We start from the raw sequence: 13,802 nt of genomic DNA on the forward strand, positions 1-13,802 counted from the left end.
GTGCTAGATTCTCTAGAGATGAGGCAACACTGAGTGTCTGAGCGGACGTCCTCTAACTGGGCTTTCCCAATGATGTTGTTTGAAACTGATTCATAGCAAAGTCCTCTCCCAAAACTAACTGATGTCAGTGCAAGAAATGCTGCAGGTCGTCTTAAATACATAGGTTGCGTTTTATTGGATGCTTTGAAAGTCACTCTTTGGGAAGGGAAGAGGGGAGCAGGTGAGGAGGAGAAATAGAGAAGGATGGTTTGTGCCATGGCATTTCTGTATTACAAGCTTTTCTTTTTTTTTTTTTTTTTTTAAACATCTTTATTGGGGTATAATTGCTTTACAATGGTGTGTTAGTTTCTGCTTTACAACAAAGTGAATCAGCTATACATATACATATGTTCCCATATGTCTTCCCTCTTGCGTCTCCCTCCCTCCCACTCTCCCCATCCCACCCTTCCAGGCTGTCACAAAGCACCGAGCTAATATCCCTGTGCCTTGCGGCTGCTTCCCCCCAGCTATCTACCTTACTACGTTTGTTAGTGTGTATATGTCCATGACTCTCTCTCGCCCTGTCAAAACTCACCCTTCCCCCTCCCCATATCCTTAAGTCCGTTCTCCAGTAGGTCTGCGTCTTTATTCCTATCTTACCCCTAGGTTCTTCATGACATTTTTTTCCCTTAAATTCCATATATATGTGTTAGCATACGGTATTTGTCTTTTTCTTTCTGACTTACTTCACTCTGTATGACAGATTCTAGGTCTATCCATCTCATTACAAATAGCTCAATTTCATTTCTTTTTAAGGCTGAGTAATATTCCATTGTGTATATGTGCCACATCTTCTTTATCCATTCATCCGATGATGGGCGCTTAGGTTGTTTCCATGTCCTGGCTATTGTAAATAGAGCTGCAATGAACATTTTGGTACATGACTCTCTTTGAATTTTGGTTTTCTCAGGGTATATGCCAAGTAGTGGGATTGCTGGGTCATATGGTAATTCTATTTGTAGTTTTTTAAGGAACCTCCATACTGTTCTCCACAGTGGCTGAACCAATTCACATTCCCACCAGCAGTGCAAGAGTGTCCCCTTTTCTCCACACCCTCTCCAGCATTTATTGTTTCTTGATTTTTTTTTTTTTTTTTTTTTTTTTTTTTTTTTTTTTTTTTTTTTTTTTTATGCTGTACGCGGGCCTCTCACTGTTGTGGCCTCTCCCGTTGCGGAGCACAGGCTCCGGACGCGCAGGCTCAGCGGCCATGGCCCACGGGCCCAGCCGCTCCGCGGCATGTGGGATCCTCCCCGACCGGGGCACGAACCCGCGTCCCCTGCATCGGCAGGCGGACTCGCAACCACTGCGCCACCAGGGAAGCCCTGTTTCTTGATTTTTTGATGATGGCCATTCTGACTGGTGTGAGATGATATCTCATTGTAGTTTTGATTTGCATTTCTCTAATGATTAATGATGTTGAGCATTCTTTCATGTGTTTGTTAGCATTCTGTATATCTTCTTTGGAGAAATGTCTATTTAGGTCTTCTGCCCATTTTTGGATGGGGTTGTTTGTTTTTTTGTTATTGAGCTGCATGAGCTGCTTGTAAATTTTGGAGATTAATCCTTTGTCAGTTGCTTCATTTGCAAATGTTTTCTCCCATTCTGAGGGTTGTCTTTTGGTCTTGGTTATGGTTTCCTTTGCTGTGCAAAAGCTTTGAAGTTTCATTAGGTCCCATTTGTTTATTTTTGTTTTTATTTCCATTACTCTAGGAGGTGGGTCAGAAAGGATCTTGCTGTGATTTATGTCATAGAGTGTTCTTCCTATGTTTTCTTCTAAGAGTTTGATAGTTTCTGGCCTTACATTTAGGTCTTTAATCCATTTTGAGCTTATTTTTGTGTATGGTGTTAGGGAGTGATCTAATCTCATACTTTTACATGTACCTGTCCAGTTTTCCCAGCACCATTTATTGAAGAGGCTGTCCTTTCTCCACTGTACATTCCTGCCTCCTTTATCAAAGATAAGGTGTCCATATGTGCGTGGGTTTATCTCTGGGCTTTCTATCCTGTTCCACTGATCTATCTTTCTGTTTTTGTGCCAGTACCATACTGTCTTGATTACTGTTGCTTTGTAATATAGTCTGAAGTCAGGGAGCCTTATTCCTCCAGCTCCTTTTTTCGTTCTCAAGATTGACAAGCTTTTCTTATATGTAGCATTTCTACCAAACTTGACCCTATTAATGGCCTTGGAAAGTAATGGTTAATATTTTGAGTTCAAAAAGAAAACTACAAACATTGTTTTCCTTGTTGTAAAGATGTTATTTTCCCATTTGAGGCAAAAAGCCACTTAAAAGTGAATGTTCAAATGAAGCTGATGTAACGGGCTGTTTTTACTGCCCTGAGCAAAAGAACCCCATGCCTGGGCACATGGACGCAGCTGGGAAAGCCCTTTGATAAGGCACTGTCTGGTTTTCTCAGGCATGAAGATGAGTCTTATTACTATGCACATATTGGTCCCTTTTTCAGGCCTCTAAAGTCAGTAGGTTTATCATTAATATTTCAAAAGCACTGCCGTTCACACATTGATGATGGGCTGTATCATTCCTGTCATCAGCATATGGTTGGGAAAACCAGTTCATGAGATATAAACAAAATATGAACATTCACTAGTTTTCTAATTTTGTGAATATTTTGTGGAGCAACAAGGAACTGAAGATTCAGGAACTGAAGGGGTTTTTTTTAGGTTTTCCTATTTTGTTTGCGTAACACTGCTTTTTTCCCCTCATGTTCATTTTAAAGTTTCTTTCTCCTATTTCTGAAAATTGCCTTTAAGCATCACCTATATTGCTGGAGTGTTTGCAACTCTCTGTGCCTGCTATTCCAATACACAACTAACATAGCCTCTCTGTCCGTACTTCTCACCTATGTCCTTATTGTTACATCTGCTCCATTGCTTGACTATGTGGGATTTTCATGTTGTCCAGAGAGCATGATTTGGGTCCATCTGGATCAGTTGAGTTCGAAGATGCTGTTAATTATTAATCAAGCAACTTGGAGTATGCAAAGTTGTTATGATAGATTCTGATCTTTAAAAGATCTTGCTTTAGGGCTTCCCTGGTGGCACAGTGGTTGAGAGTCCGCCTGCCGATGCAGGGGACACGGGTTCGTGCCCCGGTCTGGGAAGATCCCACATGCCGCGGAGCGGCTGGGCCCGTGAGCCATGGCTGCTGAGCCTGCACGTCCGGAGCCTGTGCTCTGCAACGGGAGAGACCACAACGGTGAGAGGCCTGCATACCACAAAAAAAAAAAAAAAAAAAAGATCTTGCCTTAAAACTAATATCTGAAACACCAGTGATCCGAAGAGAAGATAATGTTATAAGGGGAACATGTCATAGAGAACTGAGTAGTGATTGAAGTTGTACCTTGCGGACAGACATGTTGTAAATGAACAAAGTACCAAGCATATAGTAGGTGCTTAACACATTGAAAATCATCATTCCTGGGGTGAGGGGTCAGAGAAAAAAAAAAAATCACCATTCCTGCTTTGCAGTTTACCCAACATTTTTACATATGGTTTTAGTCCTTAATAAATGAGGGAGGACTGACAGGCAGGGTCGATGCCCCTACTCAGCCTTGAAGCAGTTACAGAAGACTGACCATTGCCCCTTGCTTCCCATTAGAATGTGGGAGTAAAATCTCTGAGCGGGGGATGAAACAGGAGGGGAGGGGTCAGGACACAACCTTTAAAAGAATGACATAGCCATAGGACATGACAAAAACTGGTTAGAACCAACTAGATCCAAGATGGCGAAAGATTCAACTTCCAGTGGACCTTTGAGCCTCATTATATGCTCATTGTAATACATTAGCATATGCTAAATGACATGACACCCGCAGGTGTCATGACAGTTCCTAAGCTGACCATCAAAGGTCAAAAAGTGAGTGGTGGCCCAATTTCTGGAAATCTCCACCCCTTCTCCAAAATAGTTGGAATAATCCTCCCACTCATTAGCCTATGAAATTATCCAGCCCATAAAAACTAACAACCCCATATTCCAGGGCCTCTAGCCTTTTGAGATGGACTGCATTCCGTATGTGGAATGTGTATCTCTCTAAAAAGTTCACTTCTTATCTAAAAGGAAGGAGGGAGGATTGTGTGAGCCATTCACTGGAATTTAATGAAGTTGGCAAGATAGGTATTATCGCATCATTACAAATTAGAACGAAGCCTCAAAGATCAAGCAGCTTGGGGACCTCCCTGGTGGTGCGGTGGTTAAGAATCCGCCTGCCAATGCAGAGGACACGGGTTTGATCCCTGGTCCGGGAAGATCCCACATGCCATGGAGCAACTAAGTCCATGTGCCACAGCTACTGAGCCCGTGTGCCACAACTACTGAAGCCTGTGTGCCTAGAGCCCATGCTCCGCAACAAGAGAAGCCATCACAATGAGAACCCCACGCACCACAACAAAGAGTAGCCCCCGCTCTCTGCAACTAGGGAAGACCCAAAAATAAAACTTAAAAAAAAAATCAAACAGTTTGCTCAAGGGCAAGCTTGCCCAAGGGCACCAACTAATGACAAAGCCAGGCATAGAGAGCCAGGTGTTTTGACTCCCAAGTTTAATTTTTTTTTTTTCTTTTTTTTAAATTTCTGTTTGCACCACACAGCATGTGAGATCTTAGTTTCCCAACCAGGGATCAAACCCGTGCCCCCTGCAATGGAAATGCGGAGTCTTAAGCACTGGACAGTGAGGGAATTGCCCCTGTTTTCTTGATGTCACACTGCCTCATTTAACCACTTTGTCCTGCTTTTTCTAATCAGTACAAGAACCAGCCAAGACCAGTCTGGAACTTTTAACATGGAGCACTCACAGAAATTTCTTTCAAATGGGATTAGTCTTCTTGCTTGGCCTTGTTGAGGCAGGTCAGAGATCTTGACCACCATTAAGGATTCCGTGTGGACTATGAAGGTTTTATTCTGCTTGATGAATGTGTATAAAACAGGCCTCTCCTTTTGCTTTGTGTCCTAGCCCACAAATCAGCAAATGTCAGGTAGCCCTCAAAACACAGCATCTCTAGGGACCCCAGGACCCTGTAAACATTTGCCCTCTGTTGCTACATGTTTCTTTCCCAGAATGGGAGAAAAATTTGTGCATAATCAGGCACCAAGACACTTGCCCAAGTTACTGGGGGAAGGAGACCCCTTTGCTCTCGATTCTAAATCAGTATTTATTAATCAACAATAGTTTTATTCTTAACCGTGAGCAGAGCACTGTGCTAGATCCTAAGGAAGTTCACAAAGATTGTCATATTCTACCTTCAAGAACTTAGAGTCTAGTTGAGAATGTGGAACAGATGTGCATACTTTTCAAACAAAAGCAACTCAAAGCAATTTAAGCATTGACTGATAAGTGTGAAGAATACTTGTTGTAGGGAAAAGACACTGAATTCCAGCCCATCGTTGTACACAGCCACGCTACTTCAGAGGGGTGTGTGTGCTCTAAGCCTCCACTTCCTCTTCTCCCATGCTGTCCTTGATTCTTCTTAATCCTGGCTGTGCCCTTACAACTCCAAGGAAACTACTCACCAACGTCACCAGTTGGTTGCTAGTTAGATGGACCAATTTTTGTTTGTATTTGCCTTGTGTAGTATTTGGTACTATTAATCACTCTTGGAACACTTAAACGTTTTCACTGGAGGAATTCCCTGGCAGTCCAGTGGTTAGGACTCTGCACTTCCATTGCAGGAGACACGGGTTTGATCCCTGGTCAGGGAACTAAGATCCCACAAGCCACACAGTGCAGCCAAAAAATTTAAAAATTTTATTTAAAACAAAAAAGTGTTCTCACTGGGCTACATCCTGGCCCTCTTCCCACTGTGCACATACTTCATGGCTCATTGTCAACCACTCCCATGGCTGGTGACCCCACGTTCACCTCTCCAACCCACACCTGCTGCACAGCTCCACCTAAAGATCCCATAGACACCTCAAAATCAACACGTAAATTCAACTCATCATTTTTCCTTCTTTCAAGATCTGTTCCCAGTCTCAGGGAAGACACTACCACCAGCTGATCACTTAAGCCAGAAATTAGTGTCTTCTTTGATTCTCACCTCTCTTATTCTAATGCTTGGCTATCTCTAAAATGCTTTCCTCTCTTCATTTTCAGTGCCTACATCACTTACCTGTTCAGATGCTTATCTGCCATCTCTGAGACTATGCATTAGCTGGTAGCCTGCCCCACATAAATCCTCTTTTCTTCCGGTAATAGAACCCATATGTTTCTTAGCGAACTATTCCGCCTCCAATCTCAGTTCATGTGGTTTGTTGGGTGGACTGACTCCACCCCTAGACTCACACCTGGGTACCTGCATCACTTCCTCCACCCCAAGCCCCCAGCCCCAGGAATTGGTTGAGGAATTGGCACATGATCCAGTTAGAATAAAAGCTAACTGGGAGTTTTTTCTGTTACCCAAGAGCAAGGTGCCCTTTTTCCCCTGGTGTTGCTAAGAGGATATGATGTAGGCCTGGGCCTCTTGCTGGCCATCTTGCCATTTGAGCAAACTTGCCTGAGAACCGGAACCCACATAAGGGAAAGCAGAGCTGAAAAAGCAGATTTGAACTGGACTTACCCTTTCCCAAAAGCAGGATACCCTTGGACTTTTCAGTTATGTGAGAGGAAAAAAGTGTACCTTTGTGCTTAGGTCAGTTTGAGTTGAATTTTCTTACAATAAGATTCCTGGCTGGCACAGTGATCAGATGATGGAAGTAGGCAGGAAGAAAGGAGTCAGCTGAATCCACAGTTTCGCACCTGACGTACTGAAAGAAGGATGGCTCCCCTCTCAGAAACAGAGATTGCTGAGGAAAACTGATTTCAAGAGGGTCGTGAGTTTGGCATTAGACACATTGAATTTAAGGTGCTTCAGACCATGGAGGAGGCAACTGAAGATGTATTACAGGGGCTGAGAAGGGAGACTCTAAATGGATTGTTGGATTTCGGAGAAAGATTTTTTCAGAACTCAGACTGAGGAAATCTAGCACCAGAGCATGAGAATCCTCCCTAATAATCTTAATAGTTAACATTTATTGAGCATTTCCTATGAGCTGGAGATTGTTTTAGGGCGGACGTAATTGAGATAGCAAAAGGAAATAACACCCCTCCAAGCTACCCAATAATAAGGAACCTGAAAAATGGTAGATCTGAAAGACTCAATAGGCATTTCTTGAGATGTTAGTTGTGGTCCTTAAACTTGTGGAGGTCAGGGACGTTCTTTGAGAATCCAGTAAAAGCTAAGCTAGATCTCTCCCCAGAAAAATGTACAATCAATCACACAAAAGTTTGCATATAACTCATAAGGTTTACCGAGGTCATCTTTGTCAAATCACAAGGATGTGTGTGCGAGAGAGAGAGAGAGGGATAAAGACTGGAACATCTTCTTGTGCCAGAAAATAAGGAAAAGCTCAATGAATAATGGGGACATGTAAAAGGAACCAGCTTGAAGGGGTTTCTCTACCCCCAGTCAAGTTAGAAACAATCTGAACACTCAGGAACAGTATTTATCAAAAATAATATTAATAGGTGACAACCTACTGAATGAGTCGATACTGATAAAAATAAATGAATAAATTAATTGAGAAAGTAGAGGAAGCTCTTCCTTATAGGAGAATGCCAACTAATAAATACGGAAGGACTAATGGAGATAGAGAATCAACATTTGGCAACCACTGTGGAGGTGACTGATGCAGATAGGAGTCGTCAATAAACATGAAGGCGAGTTGGTGGAAGTTTGATGAACAGGATATTGGCATAATATGAGAATACCTCTCCCTCCCTCAAAGACTAATCAATTACAAAGGTGAATTTAAGGTAGAGAAACCTGGCAGATTGATCAAGGTTAACATGGCCAATGGTGGGATGACTCACATCTCCTGGTGTGAGGCAGAGAGGAACACAGCACCATCTCTGAGATGTTCCTGTCAAGAACGCATGGCCTGAATCTGGTCATGAGCAAACATTGAAAACACCCAAGTTGAAGGTCATCCTACAGAACAAAAGCCTATGCACTCAAAACCATCAAGGAAATGAAAGACAGGGAGAGGCTGACAAACTGTTTCAGAGGGAAGGAGTCTGAAAAGACATGACAACTAAAGGCAATGTATATTCCTGGATAGGATCCTGGACCAAAAAGGAAACACTGACATTGTTGGGACAGTTGGTGAAATTTGAATAAAATCTATAAACTGGCCAGTAGGGATATACCAACGTTGATTTCTTGATTCATTGGTTATGCAGGGTGGTGTCTTTGTGTGATATTGTGATCTATAACAACTAACATAAATTTGGTCTTCACCCCTGGCTTTTGGCACAGAGCTCTTAAACCCTTGGAATTTCCTAAGTGATGAGTGATAAAGGTGTCTTGTTATTCATAACAAGCCCCTTTCAACCACATCAGAGTTTATACCAATGAGATAACTTTTGGAAAACCCCTAAGGAGGGGGGCTGGTTGCCAGGGGAGCCAACCACGTGATTAGACGGTTGGAACTTTCAGCCCCAACCCTGGACCTCCAGGGGAATGTGAGGAGCTGGATATGGACTTCAATCACCAATGGCCAGTAGTTTAATCAATCATACCTGTGTAATGAAGCCTCCAAAGACCCAGAAGGGGTTCAGAGAGCTTCCACGTTGGTGAAACAGAACACATCCACGTACCAATAGGGTAGCACACCTGAAACTCCACGAGGACAGAAGCTCCTGTGTTCAGGACCTTTCTGGACCTCTCCCTTTGTATCCTCATCTCGCTGTTCATTTGCACCCTTTAATATTCTTTGTAACAAACCAGTAATCTAGTAAGTAAACTGGTTTCCTGGGTTATGTGAACCGCCCTAGTAAATTAATCAAACCCAAGGAAGGGGGTCATGGGAACCTCTGATTTATAGCCAGTGGGTCAGAAGCACAGGTGACAACCCGGACTTGTGACTGGCATCTGAAGTGGGGGAAGACCTGTGGACAGAGCCCCTAACCTGTGGGATCTGATGCTGTCTCCAGGTACATAGTGTCAGAATTGAGTTATATTTGTAGGACAACCAGTGTCCACTGAGAATTAGAGAATTGCTTGGTGGTGTTGGAAAACACAGACCTCGACCTTGTTTGGGAGTGTGAATGAAAATTAACAGAGCTAAGACGCCGGCCAAACCCCCCGATGCCGCGCTCTGGAGCAGAGAAGGCGAGTGCCCAACACCCCACATGACTCAGACCTGACACCCGTCCCTCAGGCAACTGCACCTGACCAGGAAGCCCCTGACAGGAGGCTGCCCCTCAGGAGTCTCTGGGGCCCGAGGAGAGGAGCCCCCAACAGGACGCCCGACCCTCAGGTGACTCCATGACAGGATGGCTGCCCGAGCTGTGTGGCTGACAGGGTCTTGGTGCTCCGGCTGGGTGTCAGGCGTGAACCTCTGAGGTGGGAGAGCTGAGTTCAGGATATTGAACCACCAGACCTCCTGGCCCCACGTAACATCAACCGGTGAGAGCTCTCCCAGAGATCTCCATCTCAACGTTAAGACCCAACTCCATTCAACAACCAGCAAGCTCCAGTGCTGGACACCCCATGCCAAACAGCTAGCAGGACAGGAACAAAACCCCACCCATTAGCACAGAGGCTGCCTAAAATCATAAGTTCACAGACACCCCAAAACACACCACCGGACGCAGTCCTGCCATCAAAAAGACAAGATCCAGCCTCATCCACCAGAGCACAGGCACCAGTGCCCTCCACCAGGAAGCCTACACAACCCACTGAACCAACCTTACCCACTGAGGGCAGACACCAAAAACAATGGGAACTACGAACCTGCAGTCTGCGAAAAGGAGACCCCAAACACAGTAAGTTAAGCAAAATGAGAAGACAGAGAAACACACAGCAGATGAAGGAGCAAGGTAAAGACCCACCAGACCAAACAAATGAAGAGAAAATAGGCAGTCTACCCAAAGAAGAATTCAGAGTAATGATAGTAAAGATGATCCAAAATCTTGGAAATAGAATGGAGAAAATATAAGAAACGTTTAAGAAGGACTTAGAAGAACTAAAGAGCAAACAAACAATGATGAGCAGCACAATAAATGAAATTAAAAATTCTCTAGAAGGAATCAATAGCAGAATAACTGAGGCAGAAGAACGGATAAGTGACCTGGAAGATAAAATAGTGGAAATAACTACCACAGAGCAGCATAAAGAAAAAAGAATGGAAAGAACTGAGGAAAGTCTCAGAGACCTCTGGGACAACATTAAATGCACCAACATTTGAATTATAGGGGTCCCAGAAGGAGAAGAGAAAAAGAAAGGATCTGAGAAAATATTTGAAGAGATTATAGTTGAAAACTTACTTAATATGGGAAAGGAAATAGTCAATCAAGTCCAGGAAGCACAGAGGGTCTCACACAGGATAAACCCAAAGAGAAACACACCAAGACACATATTAATCAAACCATCAAAAATTAAATACAAAGAAAAAATATTAAAAGCAAGGGAAAAGCAACAAATAACATACAAGGGAATCCCCATAAGGTTAACAGCTGATCCTTCAGCAGAAACTCTGCAAGCCAGAAGGGAGTGGCAGGACATATTTTAAGTGAGGAAAGGGAAAAACCTACAACCAAGATTACTGTACCCAGCAAGGGTCTCATTCAGATTCAATGGAGAAATTAAAACCTTTACAGAAAGCAAAAGCTAAGAGAATTCAGCACCACCAAACCAGCTTTACAGCAAATGCTAAAGGAACTTCTCTAGGCAGGAAACACAAGAGAAGGAAAAGACCTACAATAACAAACCCAAAACAAGAAAATGGTAATAGGAACATGCATATTGATAATTACCTTAAATGTAAGTGGATTAAATGCCTCAACCAAAAGACATAGACTGACTGAATGGATACAAAAACAAGACCTGTATATATGCTGTCTACAAGAGACCCACTTCAGACCTAGGGACACATACAGACTGAAAGTGAGGGGATGGAAAAAGATATTCCATTCAAATGGAAATCAAAAGAAAGCTGGAGTAGCAATTCTCATATCAGACAAAATAGACTTTAAAATAAAGACTGTTATAAGAGACATAGAAGGCCACTACATAATGAACAAGGGATCGATCCAAGAAGAAGATATAACAATTGTGAATATTTATGCACCCAACATAGGAGCACCTCAATACATAAGGCAAATGCTAACAGCCATAAAAGGGGAAATCGACAGTAGCACAATCACAGTAGGGGACTATAACACCCCACTTTCACCAATGGACAGATCATCCAAAATGAAAATAAATAAGGAAACACAAGCTTTAAATGACACATTAAACAAGATGGACTTAATTGATATTTATATGACATTCCACCCAAAAACAACAGAATACGCTTTCTTCTCAGGTGCTCATGGAACATTCTCCAGGATAGATCATATCTTGGGTCACAAATCAAGCCTTGGTAAATTTAAGAAAATTGAAATCGTATCAGGTATCTTTTCCAACCACAACACTATGAGACTAGATACCAATTACAGGAAAAAAAAACAACTGTAAAACATACAAACACATGGAAGCTAAACAATGCACTACTAAATAATTTGATTACTGAAGAAATCAAAGATGAAATCAAAAAATACCTAGAAGCAAATGACAAAACACGACCCAAAACCTATGGGATGCAGCAAAAGCAGTTCTAAGAGGGAAGTTTATAGCAATACAATCCTACCTCAAGAAACAAGAAAAATCTCAAACAACCTAACCTTACACCTACAGCAATTAGAGAAAGACAAAAAAAAAAAAAAAAAAAAAAAAAAACCCAAAGTTAGCAGAAGGAAAGAAATCGTAAAGATCAGATCAGAAATAAATGAAAAAGAAATGAAGGAAACGATAACAAAGATCAATAAAACTAAAAGCTGGTTCTTTGAGAAGATAAACAAAATTGATAAACCATTAGCCAGACTCATCAAGAAAAAAAGGGAGAAGACTCAAATCAACAGAATTAGAAATGAAAAAGGAGAAGTAACAACTGACACTGCAGAAATACAAAGGATCATGAGAGATTACTACAAGCAACTATATGCCAATAAAATGGACAACCTGGGAGAAATGGACAAATTCTTAGAAAAGCACAACATTATGAGGCTGAACCAGGAAGGAATAGAAAATATAAACAGACCAGTCACAAGCACTGAAATTGAAACTGTGATTAAAAATCTTCCAACAGACAAAAGCCCAGGACCAGATGGCTTCACAGGCGAATTCTGTCAAACATTTAGAGAAAAGCTAACACCTATCCTTCTCAAACTCTTCCAAAATATAGCAGAGGGAGGAACACTCCCAAACTCATTCTATGAGGCCACCATCATCCTGATACCAAAACCAGACAAAGATGTCACAAAAAAAGAAAACTATAGGCCAATATCACTGATGAACATAGATGCAAAAATCCTCAACAAAATACTAGCAAACAGAATCCAACAGCACATTAAAAGGATCGTACACCATGATTAAGTGGGGTTTATCCCAGGAATGCAAGGATTCTTCAATATACACAAATCTATCAATGTGAAACAACATATTAACAAATTGAAGGAGAAAAACCATATGATAATAGATGCAGAGAAAGCTTTCGACAAAATTCAACACCCATTTATGATAAAAACCCTCCAGAGGGACTTCCCTGGTGGTGCAGTGGTTAAGAATCCACCTGCCAATGCAGGGGACGGGTTCGAGCCCTGGTCTGGGAAGATCCCACATGCCGCGGAGCAACTAAGCCCATGCGCCACAACTACTGAAGCCCACGCGCCTAAAGCCTGAGCTCTGCAGCAAGAGAAACCACTGCAATGAGAAGCCCACACACCGCAACAAAAAGTAGCCCCCGCTCAGTCCAACTAGAGAAAGCCCATGTGGGGCAATGAAGATCCAGAGCAACCAATAAATAAATAAAAATAAACAACAACAAAAAGCTACAATGAAATAATCACCTGGCACTGTTCAGAATGGCCATCATGAAAAAATCTACAAACAGTTGGGCTTCCCTGGTGGCGCAGTGGTTGAGAGTCCGCCTGCCGATGCAGGGGACACGGATTCGTGCCCCGGTCCGGGAGGATCCCACATGCCGCAGAGGGGCTGGGCCTGTGAGCCATGGCCGCTGAGCCTGCGCGTCCGGAGCCTGTGCTCCGCAGTGGGAGAGGCCGCAACAGTGAGAGGCCCACGTACAGAAAAAAAAAAAAAATCTACAAACAATAAATGCTGGAGACAGTGTGGAGAATAGGGAACCCTCTTGCACTGTTGGTGGGAATGTGAATTGATACAGCCGCTATGGAGAACAGTGTGCAGGTTCCTTAAAAAACTAAGAATAGAACTACCATATGACCAAGCAATCCCACTACTGGGCATATACCCTGAGAACACCATAATTCAAGAAGAAGTATGTGCCACAATGTTCACTGCAGCACTATTTACAATAGCCAGGACATGGAAGCAACCTAAGTGTCCACTGATAGATGAATGGATAAAGATGTAGCACATAAACACAAGGGAATATTACTCAGCCGTAAAAAGAAATTGCGTTATTTGTAGTGAGGTGGATGGACCTAGATTCTGTCATACAGAGTGAAGTAAGAGAAAAAAAAATGCCTTATGCTAACATATATATATGGAATCTAAAAAAAAAAAAAAAGGTTCTGAAGAACCTAAAGACGCAGACGTAGAGAATGGGCTTGAGGACACGGGGAGGGCGAAGGTTAAGCTGGGACAAAGTGAGAGAGTGGCATGGACATACATACACTACCAAATGTAAAACAG

Source organism: Phocoena sinus, chromosome 10, assembly GCF_008692025.1.
Source record: "Phocoena sinus isolate mPhoSin1 chromosome 10, mPhoSin1.pri, whole genome shotgun sequence".
Lineage (NCBI taxonomy): Eukaryota > Metazoa > Chordata > Mammalia > Artiodactyla > Phocoenidae > Phocoena > Phocoena sinus.